Source organism: Dermacentor andersoni, chromosome 5 (genome assembly GCF_023375885.2).
Source record: "Dermacentor andersoni chromosome 5, qqDerAnde1_hic_scaffold, whole genome shotgun sequence".
In the NCBI taxonomy this organism is placed as follows: Eukaryota; Metazoa; Arthropoda; class Arachnida; order Ixodida; family Ixodidae; genus Dermacentor; species Dermacentor andersoni.
Genome location: NC_092818.1, coordinates 25,399,628 through 25,424,671, shown reverse-complemented (window position 1 = coordinate 25,424,671; position 25,044 = coordinate 25,399,628). Strand labels below are relative to the sequence as shown.

Genomic DNA, 25,044 nt, shown 5'->3' with positions numbered 1-25,044 from the left:
AGGTGACGATCTGAATGACGCAGCAGACTCTTCGCTGCCGATAAGCTACGTAGCTACGATAAGCTATCGTAGCTACGATAAGCTACGATAAGCGTAAAGCAGCAAACGCAAAGAGTTAGCGTTGCGTGCACCACACTGCGCATGCGCTGTACGTAAACCGTGCTGGAGCTCTTACGCACGTACGCTATTTCGAGATTTAGCGGGAAACGCTAACGCACGCAAGGGGAGCCTTACGTACGGCAACATGGCGGCGCCAGTCGAAGTGAGAGCTGCCGCTTCGGATCTATCGAGTCGTCGGCCTGCACTGTTCGGCTCATTCGTTCCCCACTAATGCTCGTGTTTGCTTTAGATTTGTTTGATGATGCTTCGACAGCGGCGCACAGGTGACAAATGGGCGTTGTTTACGATATACGTTCTCGATTAGCGGCGCAGTAGGCTTAACGAGAAGGTTTGCTGATGTTTGCTCATGTTTGCTGTATCCACCTCGAGATGGCGCCCAAGTGTATTTCGCTCACTCGCTTGGTGTAAAACCGCATGTCAAGCCGATGCATGACCCGTTTTCCGCGGCAAAACAAAGTAGTGTGGTCGGTGCTGTGGTCATAATGCGTGCGCGCTTCGCTAACGACGATGACATGAACTTCCTGAATGAGGTTTTGGCCTTGAAACCATTCGGACAGACGTCAAGATGGCCGTCCGTTGCAATAAAGTGGAAAGAAGTGGAAAATCCGCTTTCTGGAAGCGAAATTGCCGGCAAAACGTCCCCTCTGGAATAGCATCGATGTTGAGCAGGCCGCTTCTTGAGGACACGTACAACCTGCGCGGTCACTCTCGTTCCCGAAGCATGAGGGCGTATATGTCATCCCAACTTAAGAAGGACAGGTAATATGGTTCCCACAGAACACTCGATCGCGGCATGCTAAGAATAATCGGTGTGTTTCGCGACTCTCGACAAAAGAACACTGAAACCAAACACCTACATGCGTAATTGACGCAGCAACTATGGCTTTGGATAAGGTTGACTTAGGGATACACTTGCGGATTCGGCATTGAATCAGCTCGACATTTCGTGTGGCTTTCCAGTACTTCGTGTTTTTACATCTAGATTGCGCCGCATATGTCTGCGTTAACGTTAGCGCTTTTCTCCGTTCCGCTATTCTAAAACACTACCTTGTGCCGCGCAGTGCAGCCTTTCTTTGCGTTAGCGTTGCGTCGTACGCTAACGCAAGCGTTTTACGCTATACTAAAACTGTCTGTTATACATCTAAGTTACCGCTAAGTTACCGACAGCAAGTAAACCTCCCGTCATATACTTGTCAACATAATGGCGGGTCTGTGCAGTGTTTTGACCGCAATGGCAAACCTAGATGCATTCTTGTCTCACGGCCACCGTCAGCGCCACGTCAGCAAGCTCGACGCGGTCAGGCCAGCCCGACGGTCTGCGACAACAACTCCCCGAAGCGTTTGTTTATCGGTGCGAAGGTGAGATTGACGCGTGGTTACCGAAACGCACGTTCACCCCAGGCCCAGAGTGCCTTAGGAGTCGCACACACACACAGGGGGCGCGGCCCTGTGGACGGAAACCAAAGGCACCCGTTTACCTCAGCGTTATCGTATGAGATAACCAAGTCGCTGCGCACATTGTGTGGTGAACTACACCCAGCAGCCACCCTTCCCGGCCGCAGTCACCTTACAACCCGGACTCAAACTTGAAGTTCAGGTACACGGGTTCTAAGATGCGTGCATCCCGTTTCACGCATACCTTTCCGAAGTGCTCTGAAGCAGTACACTGGCGTCCCCACACAGTGCCTGAAGGGAATAGGCACAAAAATATATGAGCGCCGTATAAAGGATGCAACTACAAATACAAGCACTACCGCAAGATTCACTCTCCTGAAGATCATATCGTTCTTAATGACGCATTCTCACACTTCTGCTCATGGTGTGACACCTGGCAGGTGACTATAAACTTCACCAAAACCGCTTCAACGACATTCATTAGGTGTTTTACCTCTTTCCCTTTTCTCGCACTCTTTCAATAGCTCCTTGCTATAAAAGTACCCGAACATAAGTACCTCAGACTTCACTTACAATTTATTTTGGAGTAAGCATATTGAAGTTATATGTAATAAATCATATTAAAAAACTCGGCTACTCCAACGCAGCTTTCGTGTGGATCCCCAAGAAAAGCAAACTGCCAACATACAAAACATTATTCCGCCAAATCCTTGAATATGCATCTATAGTTTCGAACCCTTTTCATAAAAACGACGTTAACAAGATCGAGACCGTACAAAAGAAATCTGTTCATCTACCGTCGCTACGCTAGGCATTTTTCCGCTTATTCTCTGGCAAGATGTCGCCACAACGAAACCATAAAGTTCCTGCACACCTCTTCACGCCGCACCCGCTGACATAAATACATTAGGTTGTCTTGAACCCTCCCACGCTCGTAGCTCTCACAGCCTAAATCTTTTACCATTGTATCCCAGAACTGACATGTACAAATTATATATATATATATATATATATATATACCCGCCGTGGTTGCTCAGTGGCTATGGTGTTGGGCTGCTGAGCACGAGGTCGCGGGATCGAATCCCGGCCACGGCGGCCGCATTTCGATGGGGGCGGAATGCGAAAACACCCGTGTACTTAGATTTAGGTGCATGTTAAAGATCCCCAGGTGGTCGAAATTTCAGGAGTCCTCCACTACGGCGTGCCTTATAATCAGAAAGTGGTTTTGGCACGTTAAACCCCATAATTTAATATTATATATATATATATATATATATATATATATATATATATATATATATATATATATATATATAGAATTCACTCAGAAAATGAACGTTGGAATGCTTTGGCAGGAAATGCTAGTTTTTTTTGCTACTGACCAATTCTTTGTCTGCAATTGACTTGTGGTGTCCCGCCACCCCTGCTATAACCCCAAGGTTTGCTGTTGTAAGCAAAAGTAAAATATATGAAATAAATAAGCCAGTTTATCTATTACAATGCAAGCTTCTTGTTCAGAGACATGGTCGTGAAAAACAACATTCGCTTTAATTAGTTAAGTTCAGTTAGTAGATTATGCGCCGCCGAGTCTGAAGACGAGTATGACGATCGTAAGGCACACGTGACTGTGCTGCCAGAAACAGAATTAGACCGCAGCCCGAAAACAAGCCCGCGCCGTGAGCTTGCGGTGAGCCGTTTGCGCACGCAAGTAAGAGCTCTCACTCCTTCGAATGATTTTGGCTGGGCATGCATAAAGATAACTGCGCACTATCCACTTGGACAATCCTATAATGAAAGGTACTACGATATACTTCGATTTCGAGAGCGAACGAGATGTAAGGCCGACACCCGGGGGGAGCCCGCATTTTCTCTGATTAGTGTGTTTACACGGGCATGGCTATACATTTTTGGTGATTATGATGATGATATTCATAAAGCGAAATATTTATTACGATGTTAAATCGACGACCTGAATCAATATTTCTACGTAGGGAAACTGTGATCATTGTAACTGCGAAGGCGTACAGTGGATATATCGACAAAAATTTACCTCCGGTCACGATACTCCCTAATGCGAAATTTGAGCGCAGCACTATACGTGTTTTCAGTTCGCGACATACTGGCTAGCCCGGTCTTATGCGGCACGTTGCAAACTGAGGGAAGTGTGGCGCGACTGCCTCGCTAATCGGGAGATCGCGAGAGGCAGCGCGTGGGTGACGCGTGGACGGGTTTCGCAGCAGCCGCCACAGACAGACCTCCCCCCTCAACCGTGTGCGGCTGAGGTGTCCTCTCCCGAGAGACAGTTACTGCGCTGCACTTCACCCCAATTTTGCCTCCTTCAAAACAAATCTCTTATCTCTCATGCAGCGCCACGCCCGCCGCATGCCATTGGTGGAGAGACGACGCGCGCTACTCTGGCGTCATCTCGTAGCCGTCGTCGCCGCGGAGCGGCACTACGCTTTTCTCCTCACACTGTCGCCATACCCTCCTCCTCCACTATACTCCTCGCGCTCGCTTCGCTTTCCATCCCTCGCTGCGCTCCGTTTTCGCCCTTCTCGTTCGCTCGGTTACACCGGCGACGCCGAGGCACGCCAACGAATCATAGCGCTAGTAGGACCTTACACAATGCAACTACCAGCGGCTAGTAGATTTCTGCGATGATACGTGTACTGCGACACCTGTCGGATATAAGGCACCCCGTCCTTAGTGGACAGACTGGAGTCGTTCTTGGTCGTTGAACATGGCACAGGTACGCTTCCAACGCTTGCAACCGAAGAAAATGTGTGGCAAGTTATTGCAGGCGTTACAATTACTGTCCTTTTTTTTCTTCCACAAGCGCAGTTATCGAGATGACGCGCTTAGACGGGGCGAAGTAAACGCGACAAACTCTCTCGCACTGCATGGCGACTGCGTTCTCCAGCGAGTGTCGCTAAACCTCGTCGTGTGGCAGCCTGCGAACGAATAACGGCCAAGAGCAGTCACTCAGAGTGACACTGAGCACACCCCTGCGAGTGGGATGTTGACCTTGACGTGTACTTGATTTATTCTGCGCAAAAAGACACTACTTCACCGATGCACGATGTCGACAGCATGCACAGAGGAAGTCAACTTCCGATAAAAAAAAAAAAGAACTTTAGGGCGAATGGTATAGCTGGAGAAGCCATTTTTGTACGGGATTCGTTTTTTACGCATCATATCCTGAACAGCCAAAATTCCAGCGCCCTTGTGCGTTCCCGAAGCTGCTTACAAACATACAAGGAGCAGGTTCGAATGTTTACCGAATGCGGGTATGGCGAAAAAAAGTCGGGTGTCAGCCCAGTTCTTGCCCGCAGCCATTAAAACAGTACAGCACTGTGTCGGTCGCCTATAGAGCTTAGCACGAAGTCGCGAGTGCGACTCCTCGCCTGCGGCGGCCGCATTTCGACGAAAGCGAAACGCGAAAACACATGTGCCGTGCACTGTGCGCGCGTTAAACAATTCCGGGCTGTCGAAAGTAATCCGTAGTGCACCACTAGGGCGTGTCCCACGATTCATAATCGGGTCGTATAATATTGGCACGTAAAACCACAGAATTTGTCTTATTATTACAGAGCTCGGATATGTTAGTAGCAACGCGCGGCCGTCGGCATACCTGCGCAACGTCACGTGATGATCACCTGCGTTACCGCGAGACGATGTTGCGTCACACACGCAAATATTCACTATACCACCCATGTTCGCAGAAACTCGTTACCTTGCTGCGTTTAGAAAGGTAAGAGTGCTTGAAAATTTAGTAAGATATAAAGAGTAATAATTGAAGTCATAGGAAGTATCAAACCCCGACCACAATGATTAGACAAATTGACGCACTACCGTTCATTACCACGGTACAGGAGAACGATCCGAGCGCCAGAGATCACTCTATATAGTGATTTTTGTACGAAACTGCAGTGGTGGCATGGTCGTGAAGACGACCGACTGCTCGACGTGCGCTATTCGAAGCTTCCATTGCAGGTGCTTCGAAAAAGCTACGCTATGCGTGCAAGGCAAGGGGCGCCCCGTGTCGTGATCCAAGTCTGGCGCGAAACGCTGGTCATCGCAGCTCACGCACAGGCGCGAAAAATCGCGGGTGAAATTTGCGACCACAACGGCGGCTCCTTCGCGAACAAGGCTCACCGCGTCGCATGCCGAGCGCCGCTGCTACACCATGGCGTGCAATCAGTGGCGACAAAACACTCCTTCCAGCGAGCCACCATTTCCGCATCAGTACGGGCATGGGAGACGGCGCGATTATGCACGCGATAAAAGCCCTCCTCCCCGAACGATGGGTACGCGCTTCGGGGACGCACCGATGCTGCCTTCTCTGTGCCCAATATCCACGGCTGCTTCTACAGCTGTTCTCGGCCTTCCCGTGTCGAGACCGCGTGCAACGCTGGAATCGGCGATAACGGCTGCGGAAGCGTGTAGAGTGCACTACTACATGCGGGGGGGGGGGGGACCTTGACTTACGCATGCGGATCGCGAACGGGTGAGAAAGGGCGTAGTAGTTCCACATAGATAGTGAATCGATGAAAGCCTTTGATATGCTTGAAAGAGCCTTCTTACAAGCAAGCGATGTAGAGTCGCCGCCACACTTATCCAGGGGGTCTATTCTGGACGTTCAGCCATTTTCTTCGAGGCGTGACGTAGGCGCCACGCGCACGTGTCCCCGAATGGTTTGTCCCCGCTGACTTCCCTGAAAATATGGCGAAACGCATGCCTCTCTACCGCCATTGCATATGTCCAGTGGCATAGCCAGAAATTTCGTTCGAGGAGAGGGGACTCACGTTGCAGCTCGGCCTCCTCCTTATAGAATTCGTCGAGCAATCAAATACATGAATCATAACTGGATTGCCATTGCCAAAGATGCTGCAAACGAATTCAACGCTACGCACTGTCCAGACAAGTAAACCATCTAGTTTTTCATTAAAAACTATGCTCGTATGACCCAAAATTTGTACCGGAAATAGCCGATATCAATGCTTACATGTTTTTTGTCTTTTTAATAAGTAAAGAAAATATCACATGAACTTTAGAACTATATCAGTCCGATATCAGGAAAGCTGTGTATGCCGCTGATATGAAAAATGTAAAGTCCATGAAATTAACAAGTTGATGACAAATGTATTAATGAAACTGTCATTCAAGAACCTTGTTTACATTTTGTACATATGCAACGGCCAGGGAAAAATCACAATGACGTTGTCCTTTGTTCCAATGTATGCGTAGGAGCAGCTGTCACCGGTCGTGTATTCCGAGTAATTGCACCGCAATTGCAGTGGCACCAGAAAGCACATAAAAGAAGCAGGAGTTCTGTAAAATATACGAGGGTGAGTCAAATGAAAGTGAGCCAATGCGAATATATGACAAACGGCGTACTTTATTTAAAAGTAATGTATCTAAGCGTAGTCCCCATGACCATTTAGACATTTGTCCCACTGACTAACGAGTCGCGTGATTCCCGTCTCATTAAAACTCATTGGGTCGCTGCTTCCCGAAGTCTGTAACTGACTCTTTCACGTCATCGTCCGACACGACTTTGCTCCCTTGAGGAGGAGGAGGAAAGAACTTTATTGTGTGCCCTGCGAGTTGGTGGGGAGGGCCAAAGGCCCCGCCTAGGTGACGGCCAGGAGTTCGTTGGTCCTGGCGGCATCCTCGGCCCATAGTTGATCCTCGAGGGCGGAGCTGAGCTGCGCGGCTTCCCAGCGCGTGCTCCCTTGAGCTATATTATTTTTTTTTTTTCAATTGCCCCAAAATGTCGAAGTCGCAATGCGACGGGTCTGGACTGTATGGCGGATTTCGCACCGTTTCCCCACTTGAAGTTTGCGAGTTTTGTGTTAACCACATCAGCGACGTAGGGACGGGCATTGTCGTGGAGCAAGATGACCCCATTCGTCTATGTTCCGCATCGTTTGTTCTTTATTGCGACACGCAGCTTATCCCGCTTTTTACAATATTGGAAACGATTGATAGTCTCTCCAGGTTTAGCAAATTCGATCAATAATGGCCCCTGACGATCGAAAAAAAAAGTTAACACTTTCCGGCGGAAATGACGGCCTTTGCTTTCTTTGGAGTGGTGAATTCGAATGTTTCCAATGTAAGCTTTGCCGTCGTATTTCATGCTCGTAGTAGTGGCATCATGATTCGTCCCCGGTCACAATTGCGGCGTCACCCTCAATGTGACACCGGATCAGATGAGTCAAGGCAGCGCCGAACATCCCCGCCTTCTGGCGGTGGTTCAAAATCTTATCCATCCATTGCGCACACAAGAGCCGATAACCGAGATTTTCATGAATTATGGTGTGAACCGCACCGTGGCTCATGATCGCACGCCCTGCCGGTTCATCAATGCTTATCCTCCGTTCTTGTCTCATCAGCTCATCAACCTTTACAGTTGTGTTGGGGCGATTGCACGGTGACTTTGGCTTGGTATTGGATCGTCTTTGCAACTTTCACGTCCTTTGAATCGTTTGCTCCAATGCTTCGCAGTGGCCAATGAAACACAATGTTCAGCGTACACGGCAGCCATACGGCGAATAATTTCTTTTTGGGAAACACTTTCAGCTGTCAAAAACCTCACGACACCACGCTGTTAAACTTTTGGAGCGTCCATCATGCCACACAACCATGCTAAACGCACTGTATGAGAGCATTAAATAACGTTTATCATGTCACTTTTGTAAATGAGAGATGTCTGTGTACGTGCATGCTTCGCAGATAATGAACAGAAACATTATTGCGTGGGATGGGTTGGCTCACTTTCATTTGACTCGCCCGCGTAATTAGAAGTGCGAAAATGCAATGAAATACACAAATCCGAAGATACAGCTTGATAAACGGCAAGAAAGTGTCACTGGAAACGAAGTTCAGTGCCCGTATACACGAAACCTTGCAAAAAGATATTTAAATATACGTATAGGTCTCCATTAAATCTACATATCTAAGAAAAAGTCACTGTATATAATGCGTCAAACAAGGCAAATATACACGTAGCGCAATCTTACATTCACAGATAACAGAATCCTAAAGTCCGCCCCCCCTCTTTCCCTCCCTCCTTCTTCCACTCCACCTGACGTATCGCGCGCGACAGAAGGCGGCGCGCTTCCTCGCCGCTTTTCTCCCTTGCGCACACAACACTGAGCCATCAATAGTCGGCTCACCCATGCTAGCCCCCTTCCCCCCCCCCCCCCAGCTAGCTTTAATTCGCACATACAGCGTGCGGCACGCGGTCACGATGTTATCGCCCTTGGACTTTATACGGGCCACGAGGGCGACGGCAGGAATGCGCCTGGAGTGTCCATATAATTGCTATCGCAACAAAGTAGTAAGAGTATCCGGTAACTGAAGCGTCCCGCGGCTCATCACTTTGCGCAAAAGAAGAAGTAACGAAAACGAACTTTCACCATGCGACAAATCGCTGCGCAATGCCTTTATTTCGTTTGTGGGGCAGGTGCACCGAAATGAAAAAAAAAAGAAAACCGAAGGAAAGCACGTTGGCCACAATCTAATGCCTACGTTGGGCACCTAATGTGGCTACCGAAGGAATATCGAAGAAAACGTGAGACGCTTGGTCCACAGAGAACCATAGGCATACTGCACGGTATCCTACACCGGCGAGACAAGACTTTGCGAAGAAGTGGCGCCCAAGCGAACGCGTTGCAATCCGTCGAGTCCCTACAGTGATGGCGGCGAGCGACCATTGTCTCCTTTTCTCGTCTACTAGCCAGAAAGCGTCCAAAACCCTGCCAGGTGAAAATCCACTCGGCCAGAGAAAACCGAACGCGCACCGAAGTGCGCCGCGCGATGGTCGGGGCAACACGAGAAAAACGCATGCGCTCTGGCTGACTCTGGCAGCCCGCGGGTAGCGAGAACAAGAAAATTGAAGACGCTCAATGTGTCCTCGCGAATAAAAGTAAAAGTACAAAAAAACATAAGAACGTAGCTACTTTTGCTGGCTTTAGTGTCTTGACATGGATGCTTGGGCGCAGGTGACAAAAAATGTTGATATTCTTTTCTGTGACATGATGGCACGAATTAACCACCACAACGCTTCGTCTAATCGGACCTCGCTGCGCGCTTTGTTAACTTGTCTGAGTGTGTTGATTGGCTTGTCTCGTTGTATGGTCCGTATGTACGACTTTAGAAAAGTCAATGCACCTTTGGCTTCCGATGTTTATAACAATATTAAACCCACAAAGTTCCGGAATTGAAACTCTAAAGCATGACTTTGGAAATGCCAATGGACCTTTCGCATCAAAAGTTTGAGAACTTTATGCCCACAAAGTTTCAGAATTGAAATCCATGCGTTCCGTAGATTCCGCGGCCTCCGCGAGATGCTGCGACCAGCCCGCTGACGATCAAAATGCCCGTGAGACTTTGTGCTTGGATGGGGCTCCTTGCGTTATGCGGCTCCAAGTACCTGGGCGTTGGCGCGAAATCCAGCCCGAGTTCGCAATGTTCAGGCTGAAATGTGTTTTTGAAAGCGAAATAGACATTCTAGACAAAATCTAGAATGACTTCCGGCGCCGTGGGGTTGTTTTGGTCGGCGGTGCATGACAGCAAGAAAAAATTTCGAGGGGGGGGGGGAGGCTAAAGCCCCATCAGACCTCCCCCCCTGGTTACGCCCCTTCATATGTCCGCTCATTAGCATAATTCCCAAGGTCCGTCGTACCATAAATTATGGCGGATTGTCTCTGCAATGGTGGCCCAGCGCAACGTCACGCACCGTCAAAATGACGTTTACGAAACGGCCCTTCTTGTGGTGCTCCTCGCGGGATTTTCCTTCAGCCAATCAGCAAGCTGACATGGCGTTTATCTTGGATGGCCACCACATTTTCGCGAAATCGCAGGTGCTTCTGCACGCTACTGCTCACTTTCTTTTTGAAGTGGTAACGACGCAATCTAGCTGCCAAGACCAAAAATATGTATTACTCGATAATATTTGCACCTGCACGTCACGTTTCGTCATCTCCACGAAAAGGCAAATTTGCCTTTTGCAAAAGTTCCGTTTTCCGGCACAAGGTTTCAGACACGTGACCTCTCGACAGCCAATCAGGGAGTCAACATGGCAGATAACGGCGGCCGCGCAGCCGCCATGCGTGTCGAGAAATACAGAATACGCCTACATTTAGCGCCTTCTTGCTTCTCCTGCGGTAGATGCTGGATATTTCTGGTTAGGCTGCCTTGATGGATGCACGCTCTATGGCAATGAAGGGAAAACTACGGGGGCAAAGTATGCACAAGAGCGCTCCCGAAAAAGAGTCCCACATTCTCGTCCGCGTGAGCTAAGGAGGAATAGAGGTATATTTATTATTTATAACCACAAAATAAGACAAAATAGACCGTCTAGACTGATAATTTCGACTTATTTTTCTGTTCTTCCCTACCGTGTTGGGGCAAATGAGAAACCGTCACACATGGAAGCTATGCTGATTCAGTGTGCGTTTCAAGAAGCTCTGTACAGCGCTGGCAGAATACTTGGAGCAATGGCATACAAGTCCCCGTCGTTGATTATTCCTTGACTGCCGCAGAAAGATGTCTGCGAGTAGAACTTATACAAGGTTTCCTTCCAATACACTCGAAGTTTACGTAAACAAAACAACCCGTGTCGGTTATTTAAAATTACGGAAACTTTCTCAACATTAAGCACCACAAGCCATGTTCGACACCATATGTGGACGTTTGTTAGGTCGCACTGAAACATTAGTTCGGCGGTGGCATTAGTTATGAAACGTTAAATGACAATAATGCGCGAATCGACAAATGTTTTAGGAGATGTACGCAGGGAGATCACTGATGCGTATTTTAAAAAGTGGCGGGCCGGTTACAGTTCCCCGTGGGGCACCGGAGGCGACAGGGGGCAAGGTGTAGTTGATTTCATTGCCGGAAACAAATTGTTGGCGACTGATTAGGAACTCTTATATCCATTCTAACACTAAGCGGAGTAAGTTTAAACCCGATGATCTTAAAGTTGAGCCGCATATATATAAATGTGTCGTGTTTGTTGCGGTTAAATTTGACGGCTGCTATCCAGTCGAGAGCGGCGAGCTCTAATGGCGCGTGAATGACGTTACGCTGTTGTGTTACCTTGCGGGGGAATATGGAGTACTGGGCTAAACCTTAGTTCTGACGCTAAAACAGAACTTAAAAAGGTCGCCATACGCTGTATTGGTCATGCCAGCATGTTCGCTGTGATGGCTCGCGGCTTAGACGACACAAGGATAGATGGAAGTAAGGCAGCCGCTCATTCACTGCTATTTGGTGTTGGCAATGGAAAACTACGTAGTCAGATGTGGACCCGCTGGTGAGGGCTGTTACGTTTGGCGTCTAGCACTCCGTGCAAAATGGGTTCTCGACCACCATGCCTCATCGAAACGAAGTGTGACTTCCTAATTCGCCATGGTTGTCTCGAGTCTATGCCGGTCTGGCGGACGCCCCGCGGTGTTTATACAGACCCCTTTTGTGTGTGTGCGACTTTAGAGGAACCCTTTCCTCGAACTGTCAAGCTCTACAGAAGAATTTTCGCGAGCCAGCAACGCGCAAAAGAGAAGGATAGGCGTCTACGATCCCGGACCTGCCGCTTGGTATCTACGGAGGCAGGACGCTCTTTCCTTGCTGCAGGCTTGGTATCTACGGAGGCGAGACGCCCATCCACAAACCAGACTGTGCCTGTCACGTGACGACGGGAGCAAGATCCCTCCCACAATTTTAGAGAGCCTATTTAAGGGGCTCCGAAATGTACTTTTAGAACACTTCCTTCTCTTCTTCTCATCTTTCACCAACCATTGAATAAACCGTGCAAGTTTCGCACTTGAAATCGTCTCGTCTTTGCCTGATCGCCATGGTCTTCCGGATGCCTGCAGCCCACCGACAACGCCACGCTACCCAATAGTAAACGTCAGTCGAGCTTGGATAACAGGCGTCGCTGCAACTCGGCAGCAGTACGACACGCTACCTTGGAGTACGCAACAGGGCGCGCTCTCATGAGGGTGTCCGAGTTTCGTTACTAGCCTCTTGCATCTCTATACGTGCGGAGATTCCTGCGTCATCTCACAAGAACATCCGGCACAGTTACACTATGGGAAAAGTAAGAGAAAACTCTAGTGGTCTCTGTTCAATTCTTTTGCTATGCGTTGCAAGAACGAATAACTATCAGGAGGGAGATAAAGTTTGCTGTTTTCGGTGTTGGCGTGGCCTCGAGGGATCACCGAAACACCGCGTGCGATTGGCTGCAGTGAGCTGTGGACTCAGCAGAGGCAGTGCGCTCAGATCCTAGTCCAGACGTTGTCCTGGAACTCCAATGAGCTACGTGTAGGCAGATTTCGCGATGAAAAATGACGCCATCCTTTGTAGAACACGCGCGGTTTCCTTGTCTAGGCGTAGCATATTCATAATGAACGGCGCGAAGGCAAGCTACAGGGCAGAAGGTTCTGTTGAATCTCTCTGCCCGCTGTTGAGCCTTTTTGCGGTCAGTTACGATTAATTCAGTCTGTTCATTACAATATTGTCACGTGGTCGTGACTTCAAAGAACACAGTAGCAATACTGTGAACGACAAAACTAACTCTTATTGGGCGAATCTGTGCCCACAAAACAGGCTACACTAAAGTACAACGATAGCGGCGAACACGGTCGGCGATCGTCGAAAATCTGATCAGCGGGTCAAGAGCGTCGGCTTTTATAGAGCAGTCGTCGAATGTTCCAGACTAATCGTTCGGACCCGCGTGCCTTCCACAATGTTCTACACCATTCGCGTCAGGCGATGAAATCAAATAACATAAAGTTCGGCGACAACAGAGAGCGGATAGAAGCATCGATAACTTTCCAGAAACTTCGGATACATGCAGGCGCGTCCCACGCTGTGCGATAACATTTGTTAGGCGGCGAAACGTGGTCGCCCGATAAATATAAATACACGTGTCAATATTAAATGGCGGTAGGTAAAACAGCCTGTGTTGAAGGTGTTAGTTGGACCACTTGCGCGCTGAATACTTCAAGTGTTGAAGAAACTATGCGGAGTTGGGGTCAAATAAATGTGTTACGTAAGGTGCGAATGTTACAATAAAGCTCGTGATGAAGGCACATTCGAACATTTTTCGACGCAGTGCCAGCTGAGGAAGGGCGATAGACGATTGCGTGCATGGCAGATACCGAGACGGAGATCAAATTTTGGTGAGATGAACTGAGCGGCGCGCTTCTGAAGCCAAGCCAAGCCAGAAGTTCGAACGCTGAACGACAACGCGCTGGTTAGCGCGTCCAGCTCGCAACTGCACATTGCCGCGAGGGCGTCAGCGTTTGGGACCCCAGTGTCCGTGCGGGGGGCAAAAAAATAATTTCTCGTCACCACATGGACGGATCAAACTGGTGACGAGACTGACGAGAACGTGGCCTGACGAAGACGTTGCGATAACGAAGGACGACAGTTTCGTCACAGAAAGGAGGCTACAAACCTAGTCTCGGGGTTTGAGCTGCGGAACACGATCTCTCACAAGGCGTCGTCCAAAGCAAGGAAAGTGACCCAGTTCGAAGACCGTTTATAGCGCGTCGTGCGCAATCATGCTGGCACGAGGCCAGGCCAGCGTTAATGCGTTCAGCGCATCTGGTAAGCCGAGATTGTGTGCGTTAGGCACGCGACGATAAGAAATGTCAACGCGCGACAGAAGTAGCATAGGCTGTGCGCACTCTAACAGGCTGCTTGAAGAGTTCAGCTCATAGTTTCCTACAATAATATATATATTATTTGTGGGGTTTTACGTGCCAAAACCACTCTCTGATTATGAGGCACGCCGTAGTGGACGACTCCGGAAATTTCGACCACCTGCATCGGGTTCTTCAACGTGCACCTAAATCTAAGTACACGGGTGTTTTCTCATTTCGCACCCATCGAAATGCGACCGCCGTGACCGGGATTCGATCCCGCGACCTCGTGCTCAGCAGCCCAACACCATAGCCACTGAGCAACCACGGCGGGTTACAATAATCATTACAGGGAACTGTGGCGCTGCGATCCTCCAGTCACCGTGGTAATAAAAGTCACTACATTGATCTGTCTGATCGTCTTGCTTGTGGCTTCGTTTATGGCGCTTTATTTGCCTGCATCGGCCTACATTTCACATCAATCTATACATTTCTTTTTATTGCAGAAGGCAGTAGGCTCTGCCAACACGCATAATCGTAGCTAATTGACGCATAATCGTAGCGGTTCCCCTTTTACACGCGTCCATGGCGTAATGGTTTCAATACAGGGCTCCTGTACTGAAAGTCCGGTGTTCGAACCCTGCGACCGGATAATTTTAATAATGTTCAATTAATAATTTATAACACAGCACTCTCTCGAAAATTAGGAGTTTATGAAGTCACGAAGCCGTTCGAAGCAAGGACGAAGTTTAAGCAAATCGATGTTGCTGCCCATAACTACCATGCTGGCTGAACTGCCCTCCTTGCAGCTTCCGTGTAGACACTAGCGCCACCCAGTGCCCTCTACACTATCTCACAAGTGGCTTGCAGCACTGCCGAAGGTACGAGGTGTACGCAGGCAATGTCCTTGCGCAGCAAAATTTAGTTCTGGTCTGAACTGTCCGATTACTGGCAGGATTTGAGACGTTTATTTTTTGCTTAACGCGTGATACGTTACAGCGATTCGTAAGATGTTAGGCCCTATGCTCATGCACATCACATACCGCAGATTATTGTGGCGGTTACCACTGGTAACTATAATAGCAGCACTAACCGTGATCACACAGCAACGTGGCAGCATCCCATCCAGACTTCCCGTCTCAATCCTAATTCGCGCTTGTTGCTGGCTCTCCACCCTGACAGCAACAAATAAATGCTAAAATCCATCATCGCTTAGTCTGACCACACGCTGACGACAAAGCATTCGGTATGTCTTGTCGTTATTATTGAGATCAGCTGTTTGTTTTGACGCTAGCTGCTAAGACTACAGAGGCATCGCCGAGCAGTAAATGTGGTTTGATTTCCCTTAGCAGATGGCGCCACAGCATTCGCGCTGGTGATAAGCTGACGATGCGGAAAGCGACGACGGCATAATTGGTGACTGTATCACTAATTTACTACTCCGCCCTAGTATCGTACGCGATAAAGGCGGCCAGCAAACGTCAAATAGACGTCGAGCAGACGATACGGCGATTGCAGACATTTATCAGGGCTCTTACTAAATCTGGCCAAGGAGGCTGCAATGAACTGCCGAGAAATCGTATAGACGAAGCGAAACCCTGCTGTAGCACTTACGGAAACGCGGCCTATGGTTACAACACAAACACGTTTGTTGAGTCACTCTACCAACTGTGGAGCACGTATTGACAGGATTGCAAGTAGACGCTGTGCAGACGACGCGGCGCGGATGAACACATCTAGAGGGGCATTCAGCCTTCCTATCTATTGGCTAAGGAGCCCTGCAGTTTCCCCGGTGGTGCAATGAACTACTGAGACGGAGCATAGCAATCGTCATAAATTCAGTGGTTGGCCACGGCCCCGTCCATGCAGGGTGCCTAGGTCAGCGTTTAGAACCCTGATATAACCGTTACTATACATCGAGGTGCCGCAGCGAAAGTCTCGATGATTTGTTTATTAGGAAAGCAAGATGACACTAAAAGGACACGCGCCTAACACTATGACTGCGCTGTGCGCAACATCTGCTCGAGCCAGCTTCTATAGAGAATTTATTTTCGATGTTTTTAATGAGTATAGCATTACATGGGAGTATATAGGTCTGAAAATTTTGCCCGTCCGTACATGGCAAAAAAGAAAAAAAGAAATAGCCCAATCCCGGAGTAAGTGGAATACCGGGCCGACTGTGACTCGGTTCAGGTCAGTTCAGTTTGTCCTTAAAGGCCCCCGGAAGGGGGTATTACATAAGGGATACGTTTCACATAAGTTCCACGTTATGCATGCATCATTAGCTATACGCAAAGTGATCGATCACACGCTGTTGGAACGAAAACGGGCAAGCAACGTCAACAAGGTCAGCAAGAAGGCCGTTCCAGTCTTCAGCTGTTCGAAGAATGAACGAGGCGGGAAAATGAGCGGTTCGGGCACGCTGACGTGCGACTTGATGCGGATGACTGGTGACGCGGGAAATGCGTGTTGCGGGACCGATGTATACGGCGCACGATGAAGGGTGCTCAAAAACAACTTGCGAATAGAGCTCAAGACTAGCAATGCGTCGGCGATTAGATGGCAGTGTTAATCCTGCTTTCAGAGCAGACATACCGACATCAGATTAATATTGTGAGTGAATGAACCTGGTAGCGCGGTTCTGAACAGATTCAAGTGAGCTGATAAGGCATGCTTTATGCGGGCTCCAGATGGCAGACGCATATTCCAGTTTTGCTCGAACAATGGATTTGTATGCGAGCAGTTTTGCCCTTTCCCAATACAGGGGGGAGAATGCGCAGTTTAAGCCCATTGTGTGCGCGCTTGAAGCGGTTGGCAGGTGTGGCGTGATAATGACTCGTTGTCCGCGCAAACGGCATGCGATTCGGGGCAAAACAGTCTACGGGCCAGTCCAACATCCTCTGCGAACGACTACGTGCGTACAACATGACAGGGAGCCACAGTGACAAGGTCACTGATCGCGTACACGTACGTGTTATCCACAACGTGAAAATACTAAAGTACGTGTCATACTTCAGCACCGATAGAGACCTGCACTCAGTGTACTGGGACCAAACACGTACAAGAGAAACACGAGGAATAAGTACAAGACGCACACAAGAGGGAAAGAGAAGATTGCACGTATGTGGAATATGGAACATATCTACGTGAGTTGATATACATATGCTGTTGCTTATTCCATACACACACGCGAACATTACTCTTCACACAACACGTGTACAAAACACCCGCTACAGCAAGCAAGCCGAAGCTTACGAACATAACCAGAATATATTTTTTTAAAGCGAAATCTGTATATGGCTGGGTTCTTGGCAAAATTGCGTGCGCCTATCGAGCCGTGTAGACAGAATTTCTCCCCATAAGTGGGCCGATCCCGAAGATAGTGAAATACCGGTCCGATCCGCGGCGGCGGTGAAGCAGGCTTTAAGCAATCCGCCAAACTGCAAGAATAAGTTTAATAGTGTAGGTCCAAATGCAAGCGGCGTCAGATATTATGCTGATAAGAACCCATACTACACTTTCACCGGCATCGGCCACGTGTATACGTTCACACCGCCCTTTCTTTGTCGGCGTTCCAGGCGCTTGCGTACTCGTTTCATTTCCTTGCTCTCTACCGTGGTGGCGATCCCGTAAGCATGCTGCCCGTCAGGACCGCGAGGCGGGGAGAAATACGAACCGTCCATGTGGCCCCGATGCCACAAACTGGGAAAGTTTCACCGGAGGAACGGCCAGGTTTTAGAAGAAGTTTGTGGGGAGCCAAATTTGTATGGCCTGTGTTGTGTGTGACCGCTTGTGGTTTTCGAGTGACCTCACAACGATTACTGCACTGCGGGCCATCGACCAACGCACGATCGCCTTGGCTTTGATGAAGCAGCGCGTGCCTTCGGAGTGCAGTAAGGCGCGTATCTGTTCTAGGTGCCGGGATTCCTTAGTAAAAGGTGTTGTGCCGCATTTTGCAGCAATACATGAGCATGAGTACCCCTCGGTGCCTCATCATCTTCCGAGGCTCAACGTCGTGGAGGAGCGACTAGTCGCGCCTCGCATCCCGTTTATATGCTTACGGCGTTTGACGCATCAGAATGGACAGTTTGCCATTAAGTAGCCTGCATATATACACAGCTTCGCTGATCATCTATACCTTCACAAAGTGGATTGGCACAATATTTTTTTTAATTGCTATTTCATTACAAGGTTGCCTAACGGCCTTACCTTACTCTGACCTGACTCGATCGTTTCGAACACCGATCGTGAAGCGTTCTACGACGCTTGCTGCCGCCACGCGGATTTTGCGTGTAAACAAATTTTTTCACTGTGTTTATTAGCGTCCTTTTCCGCATTTATTTATTCACGTTTTTCTGTTGGTATATTATAGAGTGTAGTTCCACGTACATTATTATACTTTGTACTTTCTTTTTCTTGAGCGTTTGCAATGTTTGACTAATGGGAGGTATACATGTAACATGATTCTGGACATAACCGAAAACGTGTAAGAGTAGAGTTGGAGATTAATATGCAGAATACAAAGATAATGTTCAATAGCCTCAAAAGGGAACGTGAATTCATGATCGCCAGTCAGCCCTATAGAGTCCGTGCAGTAGCATGTTTATGTAGGTATATTTAGTCGCACGGGACCCTGATCATGAGCAGGAAACTTACAGAAAAATAAAAATGGATTGCAGTGCATACGACACGCAGGCATTACCAAATCCTGACTCGGAGCTTGCCACCGTCATCGAAAAGTTTACGATGATTGCATTCTACCGGTGCTAACATATGCGGCAGAAACTTTAAGGTCAACAAAGAAGCTCGGGCACAAGTTAAGGCCACGCAAAGAGCGATGGACCGAAAATGTTTGGCATAACGTTAAGAGACAGGAAGATCGGTGTGGATCAGCGAGCAAATTGCGATAGCTGATATTTTAGTTGATATTAAGATAAGAAAATGGAACTGGACTGGTCATTTCATGCGTAGGGCAGATAACTGGTGGGTCATTAGAGTCAGAGAATAGGTGCCAAGGAAAGGCAAGCGCAGTCGAGGACGACAGAAAGTTAGGTGGGGTGATGAAATTAAGAAATCTGCAGGCGCAAGTTGGAATCAGCTAGCGCAACAGGAGTAATTGGAGATTGCAGGTAATAGAGATCAGTGGAGTGGAGATAAGAAAATAGGCTGCTGCTGCTGACGATGCACGTTACGTGAATTCATATACAAACTACAGTGCGTGTGTGCCTTCTGTTGATTTCTCCTTGTAATCTTCTAAACAAAAAAGGAAAGAAGAGGTAATGCCGTGATAGCTAGAGTTTCTTTTCTTTATCTTCGCGTTTTGTACGGTAATCTATTTATCAGACTCTCGTTATACAAGATGCCCCCTTTGCACTGCTCCACCGAAAACCATGTACGATACTGTGACTAAAACATTATACAAAGTCATGCCGGGAGCCTATAGTTATTCCTTAAGCAATGCGCATTGGGCACTTGGACGGATGATGTATACTACGGCGGCGTACATTACGAAACGAAGGACTACAAACTTTTCCAGCGGGGTTGAACGCATCACCGTAAGGGTCGGTCAATAATGCATTTGGAAAACCAGCCGGATGTTCGAGCGGACTTTCAGGCGGCTTCTAGAAGTCCCCGGAAGACTTTTTAGAAACGTTACAACTCTGGAAGGAGCGGTAAACAAGACGTTTTGCCGTTATCCTCGGTCCCACATCGAGGGCCCGCTCGCCGCAATACTCTGCTTACTGTTGTCACATATGCGCGGGAGGACGCGCGAAGCAGAGACAATTGAGGCGCGCCGACGAGTGGCCGCCCTTAACAGCACTGTTTACACGTTCGACGGTCGGGTGATACGGTCAGAGGCCAGGGAAGCGAAGGAGGTCAATTCCTCTGGAAGGGCGCCACCCGCGCCACGAGCGCATGCGCAGAGCCCGCGGCGTGGAGTCGCGTGACCTCGCGGAAAACTGCCGCAGCCCGGTCGCACATCCCCGCCGACCGCAGTCCAGACGGCGAAGACCGACGCACTTATTTGGCGCTCGAGTTCTGCGCAGTACGTCGAGTGGCGTGCGTGCGCAGCAGATGAGGCGCGCGATCTTTATCTGTTCCCGAGTATTCGCTAATACAGTGCCCGCAACGTAATCAAATACAGCTCAAAGCAGGTCTCGCGTAACGTCGAATCTCTTTGCAAAGCAGCGAGACTGCGCACGTGTCGAGAGTTTAGCACTGTTATCGCGCGCACTCTTCCTTCGGAAGCCGCCATCTTGATTGATTTTCAGTACCTGGTTCATCAGGGTGCGCGTAAACTAGGTACACGAACACTCCGTCCACATTGTATTTAACGGCGCCGCTTACTATAATGAAAGACATCTATAGACTGTTTTACGGAGGCATTACAGTGCCGCCATCTTGTGTTGTTGACGCTGGCCTTTTCTAATCATAACAACGTACACTCTTAAGCAAAATTACAGCCTTTTGCGACAACGATAATCGTCATCTGTCTTATCCGCATTTCCTTTCTTTAACGCGGCGAGCCCAGTACTTCCCAGTAACGAACCGCATGCCCGTTATCAGCATGACATGCATTCCCGATAGGAAAGTAGCGGGCGCGGCGTTTTCAAGAAAGGAAACGCAAGCAAGGCGGATGACGATTATCATTGTGTGGCAGATATACACCCCAAAGGGTGCATCTTTGCCTAAGAGTGTACATTCTAAAAAATGTTTGCACCCCTTGGGGTGTATATCTACCACACAAAAATAATCGTCATCTGCCTTGCTGCTTTTCCTTTGTTGAAAACGCCGCGCCCGCTCCTTTCCTGTCGGGAATGCTATGCCATGATGATAACGCGCATGCCGTTCGTAACTGGAAAGTACCGGGCTCGCAGCGCTGAAGAAAGGAAACGCATCAAGGCAGATGACGATTATCGTTGTGTGGCAGATGTACACCCCAACGGGTGCAAACATTCTTTAGTGTATGCCCGGTACTAAGGTCGATTCGTTGGCGTGAAAGCACTTGCACAAATATGTTAGGTGCTTCACAGCGGCGTTAATTTGCCATCGCGAGGCGCCGAGTCGAGAAATTGTTCTAGTAAAAGCCCCGACACTGAGGCGACTCGCGAAAGGCTCCTTAACTCGCAACCTCGCGCACGGACGAAAAACGTCAGAGCCAAGGCGAACGGTGCGACGCGTCCGAGTTACGCGATGATGGCACACAGGCCCACTTGCCCTATCAAACAGTACAGCGCCGTGTGTTGCTCACAATATCTACAGGTAGACCAGCGGAGAGTCCACCGGCCTTGGCTTTTACAATGAACCGCATTGTAAATGCGACGCAATTTGCTGGCCGACAAAGAAACATTCCCGGAGGAACAACCGACCCTTCCTATCAGCCATTGGAATTGACCCGGACTGAGTGCCGCCTGTAGGCCGAGTGAAGGGTCGAAGAGCGTCCAGCAGACGGCATTCCTTCTCCCCTGCCTCACCGTCGCCGCCGGTAGAACCGCCTGGCAAGCCAGGCGAGGTAAACAGTGGTGTGGCGGTAGGACCTTATCTTGCCGAGAGCGGCTTCTTGTGCCGTCTGTTGACCGTCGTGTGCCGTCTGGTCGACCGAGGACGCGCGGAGAGGACGGAGCTGAGAGAGGGGCTTTCCCGGCTGCTGAGGCCCGCAGGCTCTCGCTATCCACTCGCGGCTGACAAAAAAAAATAAATAAATAAAAGTGACATCAGAGTTCAGCGATTCTTCCGGCTTTGCACTTATTCGCCCCGAAATCTCAGCAGGCTTTGGCAGCAAGACACCGCCATCTCCTCAAGAACGTCATTTGCGATGCGCACAGAATCCTCTTCGTCCGCTATTAATGTACAGTATATACAGCATATACAATAACTCTATCCGCTATGAGTATCGCCTGCTGCGGCCTCCAAAATACAGGCACAGGTGTCACCACTCTCGGAGTCCTACGAGGCACGAAACATTTCGCACCGTTTGCCAAGCGCTGAAGGTTACCCGACAGTTACTTGGCTAAAGTGTCTGGTCTTAGAAACTGCATTTTGTTGCAGGGACACTAGTTAAATAGCCTTAACGCGGTGATAAAATCTGTGCTTTCCTCCGGCCCATAAGGTAAAAGCACGATGCTGCTGCTGATGACGTGGCCTCAGGACGACGGCAGTGCCGCGACGACGAACAGACCGAGACAGCCACGCGCAATTTCAAGCTGTCCACTGCTGTCGCAGCAAAAAGTGAAACGAATTGGCAGGGCCAGCCCAACGGCTGTAACATCGAAACGGCGGTTTCGATTGAGTAGATGTGCGTAGGATGTCCTTGGGATGAGGAATGGAGCTGGTGGCGCACGCGCAAAAACAACGCACATGGCTACGACTGACGTCGCAGAGGAGGTGTCTGGATCAATTCATAACCAAATGCGTTTCTTTATCGTACACCCAAAGCACGGCACACTTGTCACTGTCAACTCCATATCCCGCGGAGAAGACTTTGACGCGGCTTAAACACGCCACACTCAATTCCACCGAAGCCTGCAAGGTCGCAGCGCTGCCAAAGCGGTTTAGCAAAAAATGTCACGGTACAAGACAAGGCGAATTACGCGACGCTTTCTCGCTACTGCTAAGACCGTGTTTTACTAACCAATTAAACCGGCACTAGTCGGCGTCATATGACACAGCATAAGTGACCGCCCTGACCGGGTGTGTCCGAACAGCTGGCCGACTTTGCTTCTAGAAATCGATAAAATTTATCGTGTATCATTGTACCTCGAGCAGCAACAAAATCGAAATAAAGAAAACTCGTTATGGAGGCGACGTGGGAAGTAAAACGGCGGTTATTGTCGATAGGAAACACGGGAATGAGGCACAGAGCACGTTCGGCAGACCGTTGGCACGCGCCGATCGGTTCAACGACGTAGACGGTTTCGCGCGCATCCTCGCAGAAGTGAGACTGCGGCAGCAAGCAACTTCCGGCCACGCGCCTTTGAGGGGGGTCGAAACCATAGAGTCTCATACAATAACTACTGGAGGAAACTCCGGCACTAGTGCCTACGCGATCTGCAATGGGAGCGGTTCAGCGACCATGGGAGTTACGGGAAGTGCGTGGATTTGCCTAAACTTCATCCTTCTGGCTTCAGGCGGCTTCGTGACTTTGTAAACTGCGTAATAAATAATTAAATAACTATTATATGTTTGTCCAACGACATGATTCGAACACAGGATCTCTATAGCACATAATCCCGACATTAAAACCATTACTGCAGGAACGTATGCATCGACAATCGACGTAACACGTCCTTACTAATTTATCGCGGGCAAGCCAGTTACTTGAAACGCTTGGCGCGTTTTCAGTAGGCCACCTCGACAAGCTGAAGCGTTGCAGTTAGTAGCAATTGCGTGTGTCCGCAGAGTCTTCTGCACTTCCGAAAGTATAGAACGCTCGGAAATTTACGACAATGAAGGCACATCAAGCGTAATAAACAAAGTCATAAGAACGTCTGAATCCACAAGCACGAATATCGAACAAATACATGTGCCAAGGTAAATATACTTGGTAGAGAAGCTTCCATAGGAGCCCATACGTTCAAAACAAGGCGATTCATCGGCGGTTCATGGGGCTTAGCGTCATCTGTATGAGCAGGGAACAGTTCCAGCGGAAGAAAAAATAATGTGACGCCATATCCGCTAAAAACAGAAGTGAAAGTGACGTCATCTTGTTTTCGAAGGCGCGAAATTGGTTTCGCTGGCCTGCCTTTAGAACTATATATTCAAATGCTCCGCCATTAGACTTGATGGGCGTTTCGAGCTTTCAGCGCAGAAAGCGATGCAGGAAAAGGCCAGCCGTACGGTTGTCGAAATCGCATCCCTGCACAGAACATACTTAATTTGGAGGCCGACGAAAGCTGTCGAGTGCTGGTCCTATCTTCGAAGGCCAAGCCCGTCGGCCAGCGCAGTCGCACGAAAACAACGAAACAATTATCTGGCGGTCGTAAATCACTATTTTTGACTGAACAGGTTAAGAAGCGATGAAGCTACCCGCGTCACCAAATTCAGACAAACGTCGACAAGCAAAACAGCACAACGTGTGAGGCAAGCGTATTTCGACAGGTGAACTTTACGAGCGCGCCTTCCTGCACATTTCAAGAGCTGCATTGCATTGCGTGTGATAGCGGTGTCAACACCCCCTGTAACGATGGGCGCTGGAAAAAAATGTATTTATTAATAGTAATAAAATTAACTTGTACTTTCTTTACTGGTCACGAACATATAAGATCGACAAGGAATCTTATTTTCGTTAACTGAATCTGTGTCTCGCTTGAATTAAAAACAAAAAACTTTTTTTTCTTTCCCAATGTTTGTCCCCTCCAAACATAGTCGCGCTTCAATCGCTGCTCACATAACCACCCTTGCTGACGTCGCTAACAATTTGTACTGAACCGCTGTTCGACCGAAGCTTCGCGACCTATTTGGATCTACCTTGCACGTGCTGCCCATCGTTCCCACGGTGGCTGACCGGTAGCAGCGCCACAGTACCCTCTAGTAATTACTGTATGGTCGAGACAGTGCGTTTTCGCTTTCCTTTAGTGCAGCCTATGACTCCTTTTCACTTTGTCAAAACGCGCATCGAGCCACAAGCACATGCACCTACGCGAAGTCCGAGCAACGCTACTTAAATTGTGAATGGACGCAAACGAAAAGTTCAGGAAATCTGCGGGCTTCTGTACGCTGGCGCACTAGTGTGGCCTTCCGTTGCTATTGCTGCCCGCTAAAGTTGGCGGGATAATTGAACGAGCGCAATCGGAAGCCTTTGGGCGCCTGAGCATTCCATCACGGGGTGCTGGCGTTACACGCGGTGCTATTCTCACAGCCAAATCTCGCCGTGTTG

General features: G+C 49.0%; 1 protein-coding gene and 1 non-coding gene across 2 annotated transcripts in view; both read right to left on the bottom strand.

Moving 5' to 3' along the window:
• Nucleotides 1-25,044, bottom strand: part of LOC126529976 (cysteine dioxygenase type 1) — a 138,490-nt gene that overhangs the window by 64,226 nt on the left and 49,220 nt on the right. The gene's annotated exons all lie outside the window — the stretch shown is intronic.
• LOC126530156 (U2 spliceosomal RNA) lies at nucleotides 17,526-17,711 on the bottom strand. The gene has a single exon (XR_007599376.1). It is a non-coding gene; the product is annotated as a U2 spliceosomal RNA (small nuclear RNA).